Source organism: Armigeres subalbatus, chromosome 3 (genome assembly GCF_024139115.2).
Source record: "Armigeres subalbatus isolate Guangzhou_Male chromosome 3, GZ_Asu_2, whole genome shotgun sequence".
In the NCBI taxonomy this organism is placed as follows: domain Eukaryota; kingdom Metazoa; phylum Arthropoda; class Insecta; order Diptera; family Culicidae; genus Armigeres; species Armigeres subalbatus.
In genome coordinates, this window is record NC_085141.1 from 130,070,456 (window position 1) to 130,094,133 (window position 23,678).

General features: G+C 45.5%; 1 protein-coding gene across 7 annotated transcripts in view; it reads right to left on the reverse strand.

Moving 5' to 3' along the window:
* The window catches only part of LOC134223623 (extracellular serine/threonine protein CG31145), a 267,195-nt gene that overhangs the window by 39,328 nt on the left and 204,189 nt on the right, over positions 1-23,678 (reverse strand). The window lies entirely within an intron of this gene.

Consider the following 23,678-nt stretch of genomic DNA (forward strand, 5'->3'; position numbering starts at 1 on the left):
ACAACTATAATAGTAGCGAGTCTCATAAGAAATCAATGGATAGCACCACCATGAGAACCAAAATTAATATTTACCGCCACTAATGGAACAGTGTACCCATTAGTGGTGCAAGCAATGGTAGTTGTTGATGTTTAAGAACACCAATTTTATTTTTATTTGCAAATTTTTTAGTTTATCTATTGGCCTAGATTTTAAAACTGCAAATTTCCCACAATTATCGATTTGAAAAAAATATTTTGTCTTGAGGATCTAATAATACCTCCACTATTGGTACCGGCATCCTATATTAATTTATACTAAATATTTGAAATTTCATTCTCATTTAGTATAAGAAAACTCACTCTGTAATTTTTAGATTTTCAACAAACTGTCAGACAAAATTGTAGAAAACACATCGCTCTGAAGTGCACCGTACAACATATTCAAACATCCAACTTCTGAAATTTGCAGATTACTAATTAAAAAAATATTGAGACCATGATTGAGAATTCCAGGTCAAAATCAGAATAACAAATAGCTATTTTTTCCCAACTTGTATCATTGATCGCAATAATTTAGTTTGTATAATAACAAAGCCTTTTGGTTACGTATTATGACAGATTCGCACCATCGCTCATCTCAAGGGGAATACAAAAAGCCATAAATCGAACAGCTGCTCATCCACGTAATTGTTTGAGAACACTAAGTTAGGAAACCCCTTGGCACAACAATGCAAGATCAGCTTTATTTTTATGTGCAATAGACTCAAGCTCGAGTACTGTACGATAGCTAGTTTGTTTGGAACTGTGAGCCGAAAACAAGGTTAACAATTTTCTCGGCCTGCTGGACAATGTCAATGTGCTTTTTTCTCCAACGGGTATTACCGGTAGTGACGTGATACGGAGTAAGGTCTACCATGGTCACATTCGCATCTCCAACGGAAGACTAATGATGACCCAACGTGTATCATCGTTAATATTCAATAGTATTCTATATATGAGGGTGTTACTGATTCGGCGAATCTCGTCAAGTAATGGATTATCGCTAACGACAAAACTACGAATCGTAACTAATGCTATAGTATTTCCGAAGCTTAGGTATATAAACAACTGAATACTAAAAGGCATTCACTGTTCTGGGTTGCATGCGAGTTTATGGGTAATAATGGAACCCCTTGCAGCCAATGCATCCTGGGAAACTAATGAAATCATAAATTTAACGATAACTTCATCCCTCAATTAGGCCCATTGGTTACGGCCCCAGACCACTCCCGAACTATAAACACTGGAACGAGCATAAAATGATTATCACTCTGCATTCAGGCATTCATTTTCCGTCTATTTCCGCATTTTTATTCCATTTAGTCCCGCTCAAGGCGTCACATAAAATGATGCATAAATGTGATTTACCGTAATGTTACGGTTTCAATAAATGCTAAGCTCCAGGCCCTGCAAAGTCCCAACGTTCCAGCCGTGCCGCTCTGTGGTCACCACAAATTAGTCACAGCCGTGTAAACAGCGACGAATAATGAATGATTTTACGAACTACATGGTGGGCACATTTTACCTACTGACTGACTGCGGTCCGCACTCGGACTCGCCCATACTGCCCGATGGCAACCGAGTAGGAAATTTATTCACTTACTAAGCTCCTTCCTACCCAACAACGGCAGTCGGCAGTTTTCCCACTGGCTGTCTGGCACTGGCAGATCTGATTCGCGCAATGAAAAGTAATCAAGACTCATTAGACAAAACCATTGCACTAGTGACCTAGAAAAGCGGGTGAAAACAACAATAGTTTTGATTTGCGTGAAAATGTTTATTTTGGGCAGCTAGCAGCAGAGAGGTTCGGTCGGTATACGAACTGTGACGCCAACGTCATCTCATGTAGCGCTATAGCAGCAACAGCGGGTGGGAACCGCAGATGAGAAGTGAAATGAGATGATCTTGACTTCGCAAAGAGGGCCAAGCGACCGAACAATAAGCTTTGCATATGCTGAATGGGAATGGAGTGACAGTAAAATTAAAAATAAAATCGATTATTTTTGATAAACTGTTGATATAATCAAAGTGGACCAAACATTTTAGTGATGATGGTTAAACATGACATGAATTGTATCTTTGAGTCTTCGGTCACTCAGCGGAAAGATACTTCCAGCAGGTTGGGTTCAATTCCCGGTGCGGTTTGCGAAATTTATGAGCTGGAAAATAACTTAATATTTTATGGCATAATGGGATTGCACAAAGTGTGTCATTGCAAAGAAACATCGCAATTATTAGCTGAGGAAGAGCTCAATAAATATGCAATCCATTTATAGATTGATCCACACAAAAGTATAAAAACTTTGAAAAGGTTATTATTTCATATATAGTTGAATAGTGTGGCAAAGCTGATCATCAATAGACTAGTCAATATTGCGGACTCTTTGATAATATTTGGGTTAGGTGAAAAAACCATAGTCCCTCTATATTTCTCTTGATTTTCTTAGTTATGCAATACTGATAAGACTAACCTAGGAATTATATTTCGATTTGAAATTTTACTCTGAATACATTATGCAACCATAACAAGAGAAAGCTATTTGTCCGAAGTATCAGAGGTATTCCAAAACGGAGCAAAACTGATTTTTTTACGTCGTGCAATTTACCCCCAACAGATGTGGTGTAACATGCTGACTCACTGAATATAATAAAAATAAATATAATTCGGTCTTCAGTTATCCTATCTTTACACATATTTATACAGCATTCGGAAAATCCATATCATTCCACGTAACGATGATGGCGTCTTTCTTGGTGACACGTTTGGCGTTTTGTAGATTGTCAGTTTGGTACGGCGGCGAACTCTATTCGATCGGAGCATCTTGCGGAGTCCAAAGTACGTACGATTTGCAGGCACTATGCGTCTCCGAATTTCTCTGCTGGTATCATTTTCGGCAGTCACCAGTGAGCCCAAGTACACACATTCTTCTACCACCTCGATTTCGTCACCACCGATGCAAACTCGCGGTGGGTGGCTCACATTGTCTTCTCTTGAACCTCTTCCTATCATGTACTTCGTCTTCGACGTGTTGATGACCGATCCGCTTACCTTCCCTCTTCTGTCTGATGAAGGCTTCCTCCAGCTTCTCAGAAAAGCACATTTGTGAGGTCCAAATAACACTTCAAATAGTGGTCACAATCAGTGTTGTAAAATGTCATTTGCATTCGTTTGTATAATTTTCTCAGAACTTTTTCCAGAAGGTAGCTATCAATTCATTATGTATGACAAACTTATAGCGCTTAAATGTGCCTACAACTTTGTCTAACAAGACATTGCTGAAAATATGTAATCCAGGGCGTGGGAGGCAAAATGTCATTCAAATGACATTATGTCAAATGACACGTGACATTTTGGAGAGTTTTCACTCCCCAGGCTCAGATGTTATATTTAGAGCAATGTACCCTTGGACAAAAATATAGGCCTACTCAAGCGTTATGAGTACATCTAAAATTATGGAAAAAATTTGGCTTCTACAGAAAGTTATGAACAAATTAGTCAAATGACATGCAGATGACATTTTACAAGCCTGGTCACAATATTTTATTTATTTAGTTGTATGTCCTGTATATTGTATGGTAACCTGGCCGGAATTGCCAGGTTGATTTCGTAGTTTCTGATACTACAAAAATTACTCTTAAAATTACTACAATAAAAACTCCCTATAAAAAATTAAACAATGACCAATAAAGAAATTAGGGTATGAGCAATAAATAAATATAAAATGTCCACAAATAATGTAAAATTTCCATAAACAAAAAATAATAACTTTCCACAAAACAAAAATAAATTAATTCTTTTTAAGCAAAAGTTGCAATTATATAAGATGAATTGGGCTGCAAAATGGTGGGTTGACATCAAGGAAGGAGCGCCCATAAGTTCCTATCTCACGTTTCCACGGGTCGTCCGATGACAAAAGCTAAGGGTGGCGTTGTTGTGTACTTAGCTGGTAGTGCAGCCTGGGCATTGTTGTCCTTCTGACATCAGCTAGAGTGAGAAGGTACGCCTCCAGCGTCTGTTCACCAGGAGGTGCGGCTCAAATAGCGTCAACGAAATGCTGTATTGCGTCAGCTATACCTAAGGTGGCAGCCACACCAGCGCGATGTAGGTAACGCGACCCCGGTAAGGTGCGGTGGAAACCCATTAGCGAACGAATCTGTGTGTTGAGGATACGGGGCAAATTCTTCAATTACAGCCTAATCAACGTTTACGCACCGACAAAAGATAAATTCGACGACGTGAAGGACACGTTTCATGAATGTCTTGATAAAGCCTATGGAGAGTGCCCAAAGCATGACGTGAAAATTGGTATTGGAGGCGCTAACACTCAGGTCGGTAGAGAGGACTTTTTCCGTCCCATAATTGGTAGGGAGAGCCTTCACTACACTACCAATGACAACGGCCTACGGCTAGTAATTTTCGCTGCTGCCAGAGGAATGGCCATCAGTAGCACCTCCTTTGTACGAAAGGAAATCCAAATGTGAATATCCAAAAGCACACCTGGAGACACCCAAGAGGTGAAACTTGCAACCAGATAGACCATGTTCTGATGGATGGGCACCATTTCTCGGATGTTATCGATGAGCGGACATTGAGAAGTCCGAACATTGACTCTGATCACTACCTCGTTGTCAGTAAAACTCGATCACGGTTGTCAACTGTATCGAACGAAAGATCACAGCGAACGATGCGTTACAATATCCAGCAATTGTCGGCGGAAGGAGTATAGGCTGAGTACCGCCAGAAGCTCGACGAACGGATAAGTGCAATCAACGTTAACGACAACATCAACGATATATGGGAGTCGACCCATGGAGCAGGAAGCACAACAGCACGAGAAGTGGTAGGCACTGCACAGAGGCGACCCAGGACGGGTTGATTCGATGTGGAGTGTCAGAGAGTGACAGACGAGAAAAACGTTGCCAGAAGCTGGATGTTAGAAGAAAGAAGAAATAATTTGAAGAACAAGTGATTAGCGAGGCGCAGGAAAAAATGGAGCAGAACGATATGCGGAGGCTTTATGAGTCAGTCAATGGCGTGCGGAGAAAGACAGCGCCATCTCCCGTCATGTGCAACGACCAACAAGGGAATTTGCTGACAGATAAAACTGAAGTTTCTGCCAGGTGGAAGCAACACTTCGAGACTTTGTTGAATGGAGGAAGTGACGGTGCATCGGGAGTTCAGTGCGTGATCTCTCATGTTTCGGACAGCAGAACGATCGCGCGGTCGGCCGAATTATTGTGTTCTGCATTGCGCGGCCGGTAATAAAATTAATCAGTTCAGTGCGTGATCTCTCATGTTTCGGACAGCAGAACGATCGCGCGGTCGGCCGAATTACAGTCCCATCCCGATTTTGGCAACACCCGTTTTTGGCAACATTTTCTTCCCGATTTTGGCAACAACCTCGCAAATATATTTTTCATTACTTTTTAGAGCTAAATTCTCTTTATTAATATGTAATAAGATAAACAAAACCAAAAGTGAATGTCATTAAGGTTTATATGCGTATTATAGACTCTGTACGAATAGTCGACACTTTCACTGAATTAATGAACCACCACTCGTATTACCGCTCATTGCAAACAATGTCTATTGAAACTTTTCTGCTCTTTTTATTCACGTTTTCCATGTCCCTATACAAACTACCCTAATCTAACCAGCCCACCGTAGAATGTCGTATTTTTTGGCATTTTTTGATTTTGTCGTCGATAAGCTGCTCACACCGTTGTACATAGTACAACACCTATTAAGCCCGCTGTTTACATCACAATGCAACCGATACTGCATGAGTTATTCAGGAACAAGCAATCCCAGTAGGTTTAATTGCTAGTGATTGACACATTCGATTTTCTAACTGCGCTGTTTAGCCATCAAGTCGTTTTGCTCATTACGCGCCGAGAAACTGTCATTTTATCATTTTATCCGTCTTTCTGCTGAATTCCCATAAAGAAAATAAGCAACAATTTTATTTCAAAGAATCTAATTGTTTTAGATTTACGCAAATTTGTCTAGCAATTAATATCAGAACACTGTTGGCTATTCCATTTTTCTGATGTGTAAATTGCATAACGAGCCTTTTGATTCCAGCATGTTTGCCAACAGTTCAACAGTAATGGTAAGAGTTTGGTAACATGTAACCGTAAGGCTCTCGAGCAGGCATTGACTTAAATCAGATCATGAGAAAAAATCGGGTTAATCTAAACCTACTTGATGCTCTGCCGCGGGGCAAGTTATGAGTTTCCTAAGATCTTTGAAATTTTTGAAATTGGACGTTCGATGATTCACTGTTTAATGATCTTCAACGCTCACCAATGGAAGTCGATTGAGTGAAGCGAATCACTTGGTAACACAACAATGAGCGTCGTTCCGGTGCGCTGATAGCAGAAGCCATTCAAGCATTCAAAAAATGAAGACCTCTATGAGTCTGGAACTCTAGTACACACTTGTCTGCTGATATCGTTATCGGAGGTCAAGTGAGCCCAAGTACACGAGTTCTTCAACCACCTTGATTTTGTCGAATAGCCGTTGTCTTCTCTTGAGCCTACTTCATCTTTAACGTATCAATCACTAGTCCGATCTGCTTTGCTTCACTCTTTAGTCTGATGTAGGATTCTTCCATCTTTTCAAAGTTATAATAATCAATGTAGTGCATGGAGAACTGGAGTGCGATGACCTGCAGCGAGCACCCAGTAGGTTGACTGCTATCGAGTATCAGAGGTGGCATGCCGCAAATGGTCCTCCAACTTCCACTTGGCCACACTATCACTCGTAGTGCGAGGTGCACATAGTGCTCATAGATCAATCATTGCCGCCTGAAATATTCCTGTGTTGAGTGCTAGGAGACCGACTAGTGTAAAGGGATTTGGTTTTAGTGAGTTGAGTGTAGTTAACCCATACTTGCACTACACTTGACCAATGTGCAGAATGCAGATTTCCGTTACCATTTTCTAAAACAATGGAACGTCTTATGCCTTGGACTCTTTTTTTCCATAATGTCAGCAAAAATTGTGCACAGAACTTTATTCTCTATCACACCGACCACAAGAAAGTTTGCCTCTATCAAAATCCATTATATAAGAATCCGAAATTTGTAGCACATTTAGTCATCTTGTATCCGTCAGATGGCTATTTGATTTATATAGTGAATTATGATAAAAACAAGCATTTTCATTGGACTAAAATTTATATGAGATGTCAGATTGAAGCACTTCAATGGACTACTATATAAACGTTTTTTTATCACTACAATTTTTTGTAAGGACATGGCCGACGCTATTGTTAATTTCAAATCTAGACCAACATTTGAAAAGGGCGTAACAGCCAAAATTTATTCCTTCTGATTCTTTGTCCACATATATAGCTTTATACGTAGACGAAGAATCAGAAGGAATAAATTTTGGCTGTTACGCCCTTTTCAAATGTTGGTCTAGAAATATTATTTATTATTAAATTTGTATTTTAAAATTGACTAATTAGTTACATTATCGTTTGATTACCATTCTTGAGTTTGTTTCAATTTTGTTTGAGCTACAATCTTCGAGTTATGAATAATATCGCAAAAATGACAATTATGATACACGTGCATCACTTGAACACACTCCGCATACTTTGTAGTACATATTTTAGTATTTAGTATTTAGCTTCAATAATGAAAAGAAAAAAAATTGAAATTTTGTTTGAAATTTTTTTCCCGTTTTTGGCAACATCCCCATTTTGGCAACATTAAAATCCGGTCGTGTTGCCAAAATCGGGAAGGGACTGTATTGTGTTCTGCATTGCGCGGCCGGTAATAAAATTAATCAGTTCAGTGCGTGATCTCTTTTGTTTCGGACAGCAGAACGATCGCGCGGTCGGCCGAATTATTGTGTTCTGCATTGCGCGGCCGGTAATAAAATTAATAAGTTCAGTGCGTGATCTCTCTTGTTTCGAAGCGGGCTTGGTAGTCATATGGCTACTGCTTCTGCCTCATACGCAGGAGGTCGTAGGTTCAATCCCAGGTCCGTTCCATTCTCCTACTTTGAATCTTTCTCTTAATTTCTCATGTTCTAGCAATCGCTAGATCTGGAAATGGACTTCCATACCGTTTCCATTACTATTCCTATACTTTCAACTTGAGTATTCTAACAGTAATCTGCTAGAATTGGAAATGAACTATAGAGCTCGTTTCCTACATCCAATTAGAAATTCCATCAGTTACCTTCTCCTATCTATCACATTGGCAGCTCGTTAACCAAGACGGACCTCTGCATCTCCAACCTAACACAGAATTTCCAACAAATTCCGCATGAACTCGTGGCAAGTGCAGAAATATATTCGGCTTGCAGTGGGCGAGTGATTGCATCATCATTTCCTCCCCTTCTCTACATTGACTTGCATTCTGACGTGGCAGGCGCCAGTATGACCTATCAAATGAGATCACCAGTACTTGTACATTGAAGATGTGTGCTAGTCCCAAGCAAACATCTGTTGGTTCCCTGTGCAAGAACAGCTGATCTGGTCATAATGGAGTAGCAACTACGAGCAGTCAATCAAGCTCAAGCTCAAGCTCAAGCTGGAGGAAGTGACGGTGCATCGGTGAACAGAATAAATATTAGCGACGATGGACAAGCTGTGGAGTCACCTACACTAGATGAGGTTAAAAAAGCTGTTAAAGAGCTGAAAAACAATAAGGCTGCGGGGAAGGACCAGCTCCCGGCTGAACTTCTCAAACATGGCAGTGAGCAGCTTTATGAAGTTCTGCGCCATATTATGTCGAAAATATGGGAAGACGAGGCAATGCCTGCTAGCTGGTTGGACGGCCTCATTTGCCCTCTCTTTAAGAAAGGGCACACCCTGGAGTGCGCCAATTACCGAGGAATAACCCTCCTTAACTCGGCGTACAAAATTATGTCTCGTATTCTGTTCAACAGATTGAGACCGCTTGAAGAGTCGGCGAATACCAAGCAGGTTTTCGTGAGGGCCGATCAACGACGGATCAAATGTTTACCCTGAGACAAATCCTTGATAAATTGCGGGAGTACAACTTGCAGACACATCATCTGTTTATTGATTTCAAGGCGGCGTACGATTCAGTGAAACGGAATGAATTATGGCAAATTATGCTTGAACATGGTTTTCCGGCGAAACTGATACGGCTGATTCGTTGGACGGATCGAAATCAAGTGTAAGGGTTGCGGATGAAATATCGACGTCATTTGTTACCTTAGATGGATTAAAGCAGGGTGATGCACTCTCGAATCTACTGTTCAACATAGCGCTCGAGGGAGCGATAAGGAGAGCTGGTGTGCAAAGAAGCGGTACCATTATCACAAAATCGCATATGCTTCTGGGATTTGTGGACGATATCGATATTATCGGAATTGATCGCCGTGCCGTGGAAGAGGCTTTTGTGCCTTTTAAGAGGGAGACAGCGAGGATTGGACTCACGATCAATACCAGCAAAACGAAGTACATGGTCGCTGGCAATCTATGTGGTTTTATTAGTGGTGGTGGTAGCAAAATGGTGCTGGATGGTGAAAAATTTGAAGTGGTAGAAGAATTTGTGTATCTTGGAACATTAGTGACGTGCGATAATGATGTTACCCGCGAGGTGAAAAGGCGTATTGCAGCTGCAAATAGGGCTTATTACGGACTTCGTAACCAGCTTAAGTCCCGTAGTCTGCAAACGAAAACAAAACTCGCGCTGTATACTACTCTGATTCTTCCGGTGGCTTTATACGGCCATGAGACATGGACGTTAAAGGAGGCTGATCGGAGATCTCTCGGAGTGTTTGAGCGTAAGGTGCTGCGGACAATACTCGGCGATAAACTGGAGAACGGTATCTGGCGGCGTCGCATGAATCACGAATTGTACCAGGTGTATTAAGGGCTGGATATTATTAAGCTTATACAACACGGCAGACTACGGTGGGCTGGTCACGTTATTCGTATGCCGGAAGAACGTCAAGCGAAGATAATATTTAGTAGAGAACCCGGAAGCGGCCGCAGGCTTCGTGGAAGGCCGCGTACACGATGGCTTTTTGCAGTTGAAAAGAACCTGAGGGCGCTCAATGTTCAGGGCGACTGGAAGCGATTGGCCCAGGATCGAGTCCAGTGGAGAAGGATACTCTATTCGGCGTAGGTTCATCGAAGAGCTGTAGCACATCAAGTATCAAGTTAGTACGTTATTCAGTGGTAGCAACTACGAATTGTGCGATCATAATACTTATACTCGCTACTTACGCCACATCTCTCACTTCTAACTTTTCGCTTTTCATTTCTCATACAAAATTCAATTAATTTCCCTTCCACATTTCTTATGTTTGCTTCTCAATGTTTTGTTGCCATTTTTTTCATCTCAGACTCCATATAAAAAAATGTAAACATTGCCCTCATGAAACTTCACTCGCCATTTAAATACGGGTAAAAAATTGCCCTCATATGATGCCATATGACGTCATGATGCAATGGTTCATAGTTTTTAGTCGTTTAACATGACTTGCGCCTTGCAGGTTAAAACGACGGGCACTTTTATCGGCATAATCGTCGACGAAAGTACAGAATATACCAGTTCTGCACGGAGGTGTTCGTTATAGCAGAGGTTCCCAAACTTTTTGGATACGCGACCCACCTAGCAGACTCCCAAATTGGTTGCGACCCACCAGGTACAAATGCATTGATTTTTATAAATTGGATAAAAATGAGTTTCCGTTAGATTTACCAAATTATAATAAATTGCTTCAAATCCCATCATTGTATTTTTGTTTTTTGAATTGGATGTGGAACTTGATTGGATTTGGATTGGTTTTGAATTGGTTTTGAATTGGATTTGGATTGGATTTGCATTGGATTTGAATTAGATTGTATTTCAACTGGATTTGGAAATTAATTAGATTTGGATTGAATTAGAATTAGATTTGGATATGATTTTGATTGTATTTAGATTGGAATTGGATCGAATTTTTATTGGATTTAGATCGGATTCGAATTAGATTTGGATTTGATTTAGGTTGGATTTGAATTAGATTTTGATTGGCTTTAAATTGGAATTAGATTTGGATTTTATTTGGGTTGGATTTGAATTAGATTTTGATTCGATTCGAAGTTAAATTGGATTTCAACTTTTATGGATTGGATTTGAAATAGATTTGGATTGTATTTGGATTGGATTTAGATTGGGTTGGATTTAAATTAGATTTGAAATTGAATTGGATTTGCATTTGATATGGATTGGATTTGGCTTTGAATCAAACTTGGGTTGGATGTGATTTGGATTTAGGTGGGATTTTGAATTGATTCAGATTAGTTCTGGATTGGGTTTTGATTAGATATGGATTGTATTGAACTTCATTCTATTTGCCATTTGCACAATACAAGAAGACCAATTACCTCGTCAAGTTTGATGTTCTCTTATAATCGAATCATTACTTAGATCGTTTATCTAAAAACTGGTATAGATTTGTGCTGGTATAAATAGTGACAAAGTTATAAATCAAGATTTGTCTTTCGCGACCCACCATTATTGATCAGCCTACGACCCCCCTGGAGGTCGCGACCCACAGTTTGGGAACCCATGCGTTATAGTGATTTAAAAGATTTAACACTTGATTATAAATAAATTAAAAACCCTTGTGATTGATTTAAAGTAAAATTGCAACAAAGCCATATTTCAGCCAAATTGATTACCTCGTGATTTATTTTCAACATTTTTAGGAACATAAATCATGATGGTAAAACAATAGTAGATCATTTCTCGCTTAACCTTTCAAAAGGACCTAAGTAACATTTTTTTCATTAATTAATTTGAATACTGCAATCAATAGCTTTCATGTTGTTCTTTTAATTGCGCTATTCAAATTAATTCGTGAAAAAAATGTTACTTAGGTCCTTTTGAAAAGTTAAGCGAGATTTGCTTACTTTTAAAGGACAATGAACCAAATTTTCAGTATTTCGGGATAGGTAACTGTGGATGTGTGGATGTATAAATTGTATATTCATTGGAAATCGACCAGGTCTACAAAGAAACCAATTTCAGTACTTTGACCATAAAATCAACGCTGACCGATAATCAACGCTGTAGCTTGCAGGATAATTAACAAGTAGCTACTTTTACTCCAGGGAACATCATCTTTAAAAAGTATCCGCAAACAAAAACACATTTTTATGTAGCATTACCATACACAAATAATCTCTTGTATCTTGTTTTCAAGCTGAGGTTTCTTCCCAAATAGTGCGGTAGGAAATTTTGATGGTACGGAATTGTTAACTGGAACGCTATTTTTACTGATATGTTTGACAATGCTTACTAATTTTAATTTAGTTTATGGAATATCAATGACAATAGAAAGGTTGGTAGGCAAGTTATGTAGGACGAATATTATTGCAACATTCATACATCCCGAGCAGCACTCATACGACTACGTCTGGTTACATATGAGTTGCAGTAACTAATGTGAAACATGTGTGCTGCTAGGGACACATGGTACTTTGTATGGTCACAATAGCCCCATACTCAGGTGTTGTAGACGCTTCCATGACGTTTGTAATATTTGAAAGACGACTTTGAAGAATAGATTAAGATCACTACCTTAAGTTATACAATCTGTGCAACAAACAAACGTTGAAGATGGTGGATAAATCAATAAATAAATAAGTCAATCTGGTCGGGAATAGGGATATTGCTCAAATTGGGCATCTTCCTATCATGATTCCATAATATTTGATACCGAGAGACATTATTCTTCCACCGTGCAACTGAACGGATTCCTGTAAGCATGAAAATGTTTGCCTCCTAACGGTGGGTGGCAGGCATTTGAATTCGATGTCGAGAGCTGCTTCACCTCAATGCAAACGAAAACATAAACATAAGTTGTTGTTTAGGCATCAGCAGCATCTCCAGTCGGATTAAATAACAACTTGAATAAGCAGCACCGTCCCGCACCCGTCGCCGCTGGCTTTGGCTTTCGGTTCACTGGCAATGGGGAGGCTATCAACGGGTGATTGAATCAAAACTGGACCAAAACGTGTGGATTTAAAGGCACTATCTGGCCCAAGTAAACCCCGAAGTTATATTGACCAAGCGATGAGCACCGATGCGATAGAAGATGCCCGGCCGATTTAGACATCCATAATGTCTCGAGATCTGTGAACCGTGAATAAGCCTCTTTGGGCCATTTATGGGTCCCAAGTGGTGTCTGCGTGGCTTGAAGCCGGCAATGACAGAAGTAGCACCGGTGTGGACGGCTCGCTGATATCTTCAATAGCATAATGTGTGTCTATTTGTGCTGAAGTGCAAATCCACTTAGCGACCCCTCCTCTGTGTGCCATACCAGAATCAACCAAGTAGTAAGAAGCATTATCTGCGAGGTGAGCTTTCTGCTTAAGCATGAAGCCGGCACGAGGTTACCGATCACCGGAGGGGCAGAGACGGCTCTTTGGCTAATGACAATTGATGGGTTAATTGAATCGGTTTAAAATAGCTCTCGATTATGAAATTGCCGCAAATTGGTCCGGGCCGCGGGCAGTCTTTGCCGAGGGTCTGCGAAATCGGTCGTCGACTATTGCGCGCCGTCCGTTGCCTTGTGTGCGGATGCAGTTTGCAAAATTGCTCGGCTGATTGGGTTGGCCTGCATGCCTGCATGCTGGACCGACGGAGTGGATCTTCGCTACGGTTAGGAACTGAATTTCCACACTTCCCGGAAGATATTGTTAGCTTATCAAGCTCGACACAATACATCTGGTGGGCAAAACCGATCCATTTGAGCTGGTTTTGGTCTGAATAAAGAGCAATTGTGATGATTGATTTGACTGCCATTTTGAAATAGATTGATTGATTGCTTGATTGTGGTGAAGGCTAGTGCCTCGAGGTGGTGTGTCCATTTTAAAGAAGTTTTACAAGAATTGGCGTTTGATTGAGCGATTCGTTTCGGATTCAATTATTTGGAAGAGTTTGAATGACTGTGAATGAAAAATTACTTTCAATTTATAAACAAATGGAACACTGTACCTGAAACGGAATGTAAATCCGAAAACCTATAATGTCGTTTCATGATGGCCTAAGTCATAAATGTATTCGTTAAATTCATTGGTGTTTTAAAACCCCTATTAATCCACATAGCGGTAATGGTGGCTTTCTCGAGTATCATTAAAATAATATTCTGTGAGCTTAGTCCGATTTTGCGCTTTCTCAATATGAAATGATGAGACTATATTTCCCGTGGAATGTAACTTGTTGCAAGCAAACCAGTTAAATGTAAGTATAAAAAAATGTGAGTTTTTATGCGCTGATGCATACACAAGATCACACCTCAGTTCTTTGAGCTGAGTCGAATCCAATAGAACACTATGTGTCTTCGAACCTCATATAAAAAGTTCGATTTTGTAGTGATACTATAACCTTCGTGCACACTTAGTGTACATTGTACAAGAATGACTAAAATTTAAGTAAAAAATCGTTTTTTCCCACTTCAATTCAATAGAAGTCAGCTCTAATAGATTTTGGTGGTAGTTTGGAAAGGCAGTTCAAATTGTCTGAATATTTGCAGCACAAAACAATGTTTACGTTCGCGGTTTGCGCTTATGAAATCACAATTTCGATTGACTGAACGAAATCACGTGGGCCGCATCATGGAAATAAATTATTTATGTGAGGCTTTTCGCTTCGATCGTAAGTGCCAAAATTGGAAGCGCAAGTGATCACCTTCTGTGCGCTACAGACGACATTGGGGCTGCATTATTATTTTTTTATGTTATGCGTTTTTTCAAGGCTCAAGCATAGAGGCAATAATAAACAGTTATTAGCTGTGAAATTGTGAATTAATTTGTAGTAACCATCAATTTTTTTTTGTTTACAAAATATTGGTCACAAAAATGTGTTCATTGTGGGCTGGAGCTCACGAAATATAATTCCGTGATAAATTATTTAGAACGAGCCAGTTTTTTTTTTGTAATGACACGATATTGATACACTATGAAATGATGAGTTGACATCTGGTAAGTGTCGTTAAACATAGCGCTGGTCCTCACATGTTCCAATTTTCACGCTACCATATGGGTCTGCCGTTGACAATAGACCTACAGTTAAGGGTTGTCTACTTAGCTGGTAGTGTATTCAGATCACTTCCGGGCCTCTTGAAATGAGGCTTCCAGGCCTCTTGAAATGAGGCTTCCAGGCCTCTTGAAAGGAGGCTTCCAGGCCTCTTGAAAGGAGGCTTCCAGGCCTCTTGAAAGGAGGCTTCCAGGCCTCTTGAAAGGAGGCTTCCAGGCCCCTTGAAAGGAGGATTCCAGGCCTCTTGAAAGGAGGCCTCCAGGCTTATTGAAAGGAGGCTTCCAGGCTTCTTGAAATGTGGCTTTTAGGCCTCTTGAAAGGAGGCCTCCAGGCCTTTTGAAAGGAGGCTTCCAGGCCTCTTGAAAAGGAGGCTTCCAGGCCTCTTGAAAGGAGGCTTCCAGGCCCCTTGAAAAGAGACTTACAGGCCTCTTGAAAAAAGGCTTCTAGGCCTCTTGAAAGGAGGTTTCCAGGGCTCTCGAAAGGAGGCTTCCAGGCCTTTTGAACGGAGGCTTCCAGGAGGCTTCCAGGCCTCTTGAAAGGAGGCTTCCAGGCCTCTTGAAAGGGGGCTTCCAGGCCTCTTGAAAGGAGGCTTCCAGGCCTCTTGAAAGGAGGCTTCCAGGCCTCTTGAAAGGAGGCTTCCAGGCCTCTTGAAAGGAGGCTTCCAGGCCTCTTGAAAGGAGGCTTCCAGGCCTCTTGAAAGGAGGCTTCCAGGCCTCTTGAAGGAGGCTTCCAGGCCTCTTGAAAGGAGGCTTCCAGGCCTCTTGAAAGGAGGCTTCCAGGCCTCTTGAAAGGAGGCTTCCAGGCCTCTTGAAAGAAGGCTTCCAGGCCTCTTGAAAGGAGGCTTCCAGGCCTCTTGAAGAAGTCCTCTTAAAAGAAGGCTTCCGGACCTCTTGAAAGGAGGTTTCCAGGCCTCTTGAAACGAGGCTTCCAGGCCTCTTGAAAGGAGGCTCCAAGCCTTTTGAAAGGAGGCTTCCAGGCCTCTTGAAAGGAGGCTTCCAGGCCTCTTGAAAGGAGGCTTCCAGGCCTCTTGAAAGGAGGCTTCCAGGCCTCTTGAAAGGAGGCTTCCAGGCCTCTTGAAAGGAGGCTTCCAGGCTTCTTGAAAGGAGGCTTCCAGGCCTCTTGAAAGGAGGCTTCTAGGCTTCTTGAAAGGAGGCTTTCAGGCCTCTTGAAAGGAGGCTTCCAGGCCTCTTGAAAGGAGGCTTCCAGGTCTCTTGAAAGGAGGCTTCCAGGCCTCTTGAAAGGAGGCTTCCAGGCCTCTTGAAAGGAGGCTTCCAGGCCTCTTGAAAGGAGGGCTTCCAGGCCTTTTGAAAGCAGGGCTTCCAGGCCTCTTGAAAGGAGGCTTCCAGGCCTCTTGAAAGGAGGCTTCCAGGCCTCTTGAAAGGAGGCTTCCAGGCCTCTTGAAAGGAGGCTTCCAGGCCTCTTGAAAGGAGGCTTCCAGGCCTCTTGAAAGGAGGCTTCCAGGCCTCTTGAGGGAGTCTTCCAGGCCTCTTGAAGAAGGCTTCCAGGCCTCTTGAAAGGAGGCTTCCAGGCCTCTTGAAAGGAGGCTTCCAGGCCTCTTGAAAGGAGGCTTCCAGGCCCTCTTGAAGGAGGCTTCCAGGCCTCTTGAAAGGAGGCTTCCAGGCCTCTTGAAAGGAGGCTTCCAGGCCTCTTGAAAGGAGGCTTCAAGGCCTGTTGAAAGGAGGCCTGGTGTATTCAGATCACTTCTGGCCTCTTGAAATGAGGCTCTGGCCCTCTTGAAATGAGGCTTCCAGGCCTCTTGAAAGGAGGCTTCCAGGCCTCTTGAAAGGAGGCTTCCAGGCCTCTTGAAAGGAGGCTTCCAGGCCTCTTGAAAGGAGGCTTCCAGGCCTCTTGAAAGGAGACTTCCAGGCCTCTTGAAAAGAGACTTCCAGGCCTCTTGAAAGGAGGCCTCCAGGCTTATTGAAAGGAGGCTTCCAGGCTTCTTGAAATGTGGCTTTTGGGCCTCTTGAAAGGAGGCCTCCAGGCCTTTTGAAAGGAGGCTTCCAGGCCTCTTGAAAGGAGGCTTCCAGGCCTCTTGAAAGGAGGCTTCCAGGCCTCTTGAAAGGAGGCTTCCAGGCCTCTTGAAAGGAGGCTTCCAGGCCTCTTGAAAGGAGGCTTCCAGGCCTCTTGAAAGGAGGCTTCCAGGCCTCTTGAAAGGAGGCTTCCAGGCCTCTTGAAAGGAGGCTTCCAGGCCTCTTGAAAGGAGGCTTCCAGGCCTCTTGAAAGGAGGCTTCCAGGCCTCTTGAAAGGAGGCTTCCAGGCCTCTTGAAAGGAGGCTTCCAGGCCTCTTGAAAGAAGGCTTCCAGGCCTCTTGAAAGGAGGCTTCCAGGCCTCTTGAAGAAGGCCTCTTAAAAGAAGGCTTCCGGACCTCTTGAAAGGAGGTTTCCAGGCCTCTTGAAACGAGGCTTCCAGGCCTCTTGAAAGGAGGCTCCAAGCCTTTTGAAAGGAGGCTTCCAGGCCTCTTGAAAGGAGGCTTCCAGGCCTCTTGAAAGGAGGCTTCCAGGCCTCTTGAAAGGAGGCTTCCAGGCCTCTTGAAAGGAGGCTTCCAGGCCTCTTGAAAGGAGGCTTCCAAGCTTCTTGAAAGGAGGCTTCCAGGCTTCTTGAAAGGAGGCTTCCAGGCCTCTTGAAAGGAGGCTTCCAGGTCTCTTGAAAGGAGGCTTCCAGGCCTCTTGAAAGGAGGCTTCCAGGCCTCTTGAAAGGAGGCTTCCAGGCCTCTTGAAAGGAGGCTTCCAGGCCTCTTGAAAGGAGGCTTCCAGGCCTCTTGAAAGGAGGCTTCCAGGCCTCTTGAAAGGAGGCTTCCAGGCCTCTTGAAAGGAGGCTTCCAGGCCTCTTGAAAGGAGGCTTCCAGGCCTCTTGAAAGGAGGCTTCCAGGCCTCTTGAAAGGAGGCTTCCAGGCCTCTTGAAAGGAGGCTTCCAGGCCTCTTGAAAGGAGGCTTCCAGGCCTCTTGAAGGAGGCTTCCAGGCCTCTTGAAAGGAGGCTTCCAGGCCTCTTGAAAGGAGGCTTCCAGGCCTCTTGAAAGGAGGCTTCCAGGCCTCTTGAAAGGAGGCTTCCAGGCCTCTTGAAAGGAGGCTTCCAGGCCTCTTGAAAGGAGGCTTCCAGGCCTCTTGAAAGGAGGCTTCCAGGCCTCTTGAAAGGAGGCTTCCAGGCCTCTTGAAAGGAGGCTTCCAGGCCTCTTGAAAGGAGGCTTCCAGGCCTCTTGAAAGGAGGCTTCCAGGCCTCTTGAAAGGAGGCTTCCAGGCCTCTTGAAAGGAGGCTTCCAGGCCTCTTGAAAGGAGGCTTCCAGGCCTCTTGAAAGGAGGCTTCCAGGCCTCTTGAAACGAGGCTTCCAGGCCTCTTGAAAGGAGGCTCCAAGCCTTTTGAAAGGAGGCTTCCAGGCCTCTTGAAAGGAGGCTTCCAGGCCTCTTGAAAGGAGGCTTCCAGGCCTCTTGAAAGGAGGCTTCCAGGCCTCTTGAAAGGAGGCTTCCAGGCCTCTTGAAAGGAGGCTTCCAGGCCTCTTGAAAGGAGGCTTCCAGGCCTCTTGAAAGGAGGCTTCCAGGCCTCTTGAAAGGAGGCTTCCAGGCCTCTTGAAAGGAGGCTTCCAGGCCTCTTGAAAGGAGGCTTCCAGGCCTCTTGAAAGGAGGCTTCCAGGCCTCCGGAAAGGGAGCTTCCAGGCCTCTTGAAATGAGGTTTTAAGGCATCTTGAAAGGAAGCTTCCAGGCCTCTTGAAAGGAGGCTTCCCGATCTCTTGAAAGCAGGGCTTCCAGGCCTCTTGAAAGGAGGCTTCCAGGCCTCTTGAAAGGAGGCTTCCAGGCCTCTTGAAAGGAGGCTTCCAGGCCTCTTGAAAGGAGGCTTTCAGGCCTCTTGAAAGGAGGCTTTCAGGCCTCTTGAAAGGAGGCTTCCAGGCCTCTTGAAAGGAGGCTTCCAGGCCTCTTGAAAGGAGGCTTCCAGGCCTCCTGAAAGGAGGCTTCCAGGCCTCCTGAAAGGAGGCTTCCAGGCCTCTTGAAAGGAGGCTTCCAGGCCTCTTGAGAGGAGGCTTCCATGCCTCTTGAAAGGAGGCTTCCAGGCCTCTTGAAAGGAGGCTGGGCCTCTTGAAGGAGGCAGGCCTCTTGAAAGGAGGCTTCCAGGCCTCTTGAAAGGAGGCTTCCAGGCTCTTGAAAGGAGGCTTCCAGGCATCTTGCAAGGAGGCTGCCGGGCTTCTTGAAAGGAGGCTTCCAGGCCTCTTGAAAGGAGGCTTCCAGGCCTCTTGAAAGGAGGCTTCCAGGCCTCTTGAAAGGAGGCTTCCAGGCCTCTTGAAAGGAGGCTTCCAGGCCTCTTGAAAGGAGGCTTCCAGGCCTCTTGAAAGGAGGCTTCCAGGCCTCTTGAAAGGAGGCTTCCAGGCCTCTTGAAAGGAGGCTTCCAGGCTCTCTTGAAAGGAGGCTTCCAGGCCTCTTGAAAGGAGGCTTCCAGGCCTCTTGAAAGGAGGCTTCCAGGCCTCTTGAAAGGAGGCTTCCAGGCCTCTTGAAAGGAGGCTTCCAGGCCTCTTGAAAGGAGGCTTCCAGGCCTCTTGAAAGGAGGCTTCCAGGCCTCTTGAAAGGAGGCTTCCAGGCCTCTTGAAAGGAGGCTTCCAGGCCTCTTGAAAGGAGGCTTCCAGGCCTCTTGAAAGGAGGCTTCCAGGCCTCTTGAAAGGAGGCTTCCAGGCCTCTTGAAAGGAGGCTTCCAGGCCTCTTGAAAGGAGGCTTCCAGGCCTCTTGAAAGGAGGCTTCCAGGCCTCTTGAAAGGAGGCTTCCAGGCCTCTTGAAATGAGGCTTCCAGGCCTCTTGAAAGGAGGCTTCCAGGGCTTCCAGGGCTTCCAGGCCTCTTGAAAGGAGGCTTCCAGGCCTCTTGAAAGGAGGCTTCCAGGCCTCTTGAAAGGAGGCTTCCAGGCCTATTGAAAGGAGGCTTCCAGGCCTCTTGAAAGGAGGCTTCCAGGCCTCTTGAAAGGAGGCTTCCAGGCCTCTTGAAGGAGGCTTCCAGGCCTCTTGAAAGGAGGCTTCCAGGCCTCTTGAAGAAGGTCTCTTAAAAGAAGGCTTCCGGACCTCTTGATAGGAGGTTTTCAGGCAAGGCCACTTAAAAGGAGGCTTCCAGGCCTCTTGAAAGGAGGCTCCAAGCCTTTTGAAAGGAGGCTTCCAGGCCTCCTGAAAGGAGGCTTCCAGGCCTCTTGAAAGGAGGCTTCCAGGCCTCTTGAAAGGAGGCTTCCAGAACTCTTGAAAGGAGGCTTCCAGGCCTCTTGAAAGGAGGCTTCCAGGCCTCTTGAAAGGAGGCTTCCAGGCCTCTTGAAAGGAGGCTTCCAGGCCTCTTGAAAGGAGGCTTCCAGGCCTCTTGAAAGGAGGCTTCCAGGCCTCTTGAAAGGAGGCTTCCAGGCCTCTTGAAGGAGGCTTCCAGGCCTCTTGAAAGGAGGCTTCCAGGCCTCTTGAAAGGAGGCTTCCAGGCCTCTTGAAAGGAGGCTTCCAGGCCTCTTGAAAGGAGGCTTCCAGGCCTCTTGAAAGGAGGCTTCCAGGCCTCTTGAAAGGAGGCTTCCAGGCCTCTTGAAAGGAGGCTTCCAGGCCTCTTGAAAGGAGGCTTCCAGGCCTCTTGAAAGGAGGCTTCCAGGCCTCTTGAAAGGAGGCTTCCAGGCCTCTTGAAAGGAGGCTTCCAGGCCTCTTGAAAGGAGGCTTCCAGGCCTCTTGAAAGGAGGCTTCCAGGCCTCTTGAAAGGAGGCTTCCAGGCCTCTTGAAAGGAGGCTTCCAGGCCTCTTGAAAGGAGGCTTCCAGGCCTCTTGAAAGGAGGCTTCCAGGCCTCTTGAAAGGAGGCTTCCAGGCCTCTTGAAAGGAGGCTTCCAGGCCTCTTGAAAGGAGGCTTCCAGGCCTCTTGAAAGCAGGGCTTCCAGGCCTCTTGAAAGGAGGCTTCCAGGCCTCTTGAAAGGAGGCTTACAGGCCTCTTGAAAGGAGGCTTCCAGGCCTCTTGAAAGGAGGCTTCCAGGCCTCTTGAAAGGAGGCTTCCAGGCCTCTTGAAAGGAGGCTTCCAGGCCTCTTGAAAGGAGGCTTCCAGGCCTCTTGAAAGGAGGCTTCCAGGCCTCTTGAAAGGAGGCTTCCAGGCCTCTTGAAAGAAGGCTTCCAGGCCTCTTGAAAGGAGGCTTCCAGGCCTCTTGAAAGGAGGCTTCAAGGCCTCTTGAAAGGAGGCTTCAAGGCCTCTTGAAAGGAGGCCTAGTGTATTCAGATCACTTCCGGGCCTCTTGAAATGAGGCTTTCGGGCCTCTTGAAATGAGGCTTCCAGGCCTCTTGAAAGGAGGCTTCCAGGCCTCTTGAAAGGAGGCTTCCAGGCCTCTTGAAAGGAGGCTTCCAGGCCTCTTGAAAGGAGGCTTCCAGGCCTCTTGAAAGGAGGCTTCCAGGCCTCTTGAAAGGAGGCTTCCAGGCCTCTTGAAAGGAGGCTTCCAGGCCTCTTGAAAGGAGGCTTCCAGGCCTCTTGAAAGAAGGCTTCCAGGCCTCTTGAAAGAAGGCTTCCAGGCCTCTTGAAAGGAGGCTTCCAGGCCTCTTGAAAGGAGGCTTCCAGGCCTCTTGAAAGGAGGCTTCCAGGCCTCTTGAAAGGAGGCTTCCAGGCCTCTTGAAAGGAGGCTTCCAGGCCTCTTGAAAGGAGGCTTCCAGGCCTCTTGAAAGGAGGCTTCCAGGCCTCTTGAAAGGAGGCTTCAAGGCCTCTTGAAAGGAGGCTTCAAGGCCTCTTGAAAGGAGGCTTCAAGGCCTCTTGAAAGGAGGCCTAGTGTATTCAGATCACTTCCGGGCCTCTTGAAATGAGGCTTCCGGGCCTCTTGAAATGAGGCTTCCAGGCCTCTTGAAAGGAGGCTTCCAGGCCTCTTGAAAGGAGGCTTCCAGGCCTCTTGAAAGGAGGCTTCCAGGCCTCTTGAAAGGAGGCTTCCAGGCCTCTTGAAAGGAGGCTTCCAGGCCTCTTGAAAGGAGACTTCCAGGCCTCTTGAAAAGAGACTTCCAGGCCTCTTGAAAGGAGGCCTCCAGGCTTATTGAAAGGAGGCTTCCAGGCTTCTTGAAATGTGGCTTTTGGGCCTCTTGAAAGGAGGCCTACAGGCCTCTGCAAAGGAGGCTTCCAGGCCTCTTGAAAGGAGGCTTCCAGGCCTCTTGAAAGGAGGCTTCCAGGCCTCTTGAAAGGAGGCTTCCAGGCCTCTTGAAAGGAGGCTTCCAGGCCTCTTGAAAGGAGGCTTCCAGGCCTCTTGAAAGGAGGCTTCCAGGCCTCTTGAAAGGAGGCTTCCAGGCCTCTTGAAAGGAGGCTTCCAGGCCTCTTGAAAGGAGGCTTCCAGGCCTCTTGAAAGGAGGCTTCCAGGCCTCTTGAAAGGAGGCTTCCAGGCCTCTTGAAAGAAGGCTTCCAGGCCTCTTGAAAGGAGGCTTCCAGGCCTCTTGAAGAAGGCCTCTTAAAAGAAGGCTTCCGGACCTCTTGAAAGGAGGTTTCCAGGCCTCTTGAAACGAGGCTTCCAGGCCTCTTGAAAGGAGGCTCCAAGCCTTTTGAAAGGAGGCTTCCAGGCCTCTTGAAAGGAGGCTTCCAGGCCTCTTGAAAGAGGCTTCCAGGCCTCTTGAAAGGAGGCTTCCAGGCCTCTTGAAAGGAGGCTTCCAGGCCTCTTGAAAGGAGGCTTCCAGGCTTTTTGAAAGGAGGCTTCTAGGCTTCTTGAAAGGAGGCTTCCAGGCCTCTTGAAAGGAGGCTTCCAGGTCTCTTGAAAGGAGGCTTCCAGGCCTCTTGAAAGGAGGCTTCCAGGCCTCTTGAAAGGAGGCTTCCAGGCCTCTTGAAAGGAGGCTTCCAGGCCTCTTGAAAGGAGGCTTCCAGGCCTCTTGAAAGGAGGCTTCCAGGCCTCTTGAAAGGAGGCTTCCAGGCCTCTTGAAAGGAGGCTTCCAGGCCTCTTGAAAGGAGGCTTCCAGGCCTCTTGAAAGGAGGCTTCCAGGCCTCTTGAAAGGAGGCTTCCAGGCCTCTTGAAAGGAGGCTTCCAGGCCTCTTGAAAGGAGGCTTCCAGGCCTCTTGAAAGGAGGCTTCCAGGCCTCTTGAAAGGAGGCTTCCAGGCCTCTTGAAAGGAGGCTTCCAGGCCTCTTGAAAGGAGGCTTCCAGGCCTCTTGAAAGGAGGCTTCCAGGCCTCTTGAAAGGAGGCTTCCAGGCCTCTTGAAAGGAGGCTTCCAGGCCTCTTTAAAGTAGGCTTCCGGGTCTCTTAAAACGAGGCTTCCATGTCCCTTGAAAGGAGGCTCCTAGCCATTTAAAAGGAGGCTTCCAGGCCTCTTGAAAGGAGGCTTCCAGGCCTCTTGAAAGGAGGCTTCCAGGCCTCTTGAAAGGAGGCTTCCAGGCCTCTTGAAAGGAGGCTTCCAGGCCTCTTGAAAGGAGGCTTCCAGGCCTCTTGAAAGGAGGCTTCCAGGCCTCTTGAAAGGAGGCTTCCAGGCCTCTTGAAAGGAGGCTTCCAGGCCTCTTGAAAGGAGGCTTCCAGGCCTCTTGAAAGGAGGCTTCCAGGCCTCTTGAAAGGAGGCTTCCAGGCCTCTTGAAAGGAGGCTTCCAGGCCTCTTGAAAGGAGGCTTCCAGGCCTCTTGAAAGGAGGCTTCCAGGCCTCTTGAAATGAGGCTTCCAGGCCTCTTGAAATGAGGCTTCCAGGCCTCTTGAAATGAGGCTTCCAGGCCTCTTGAAAGG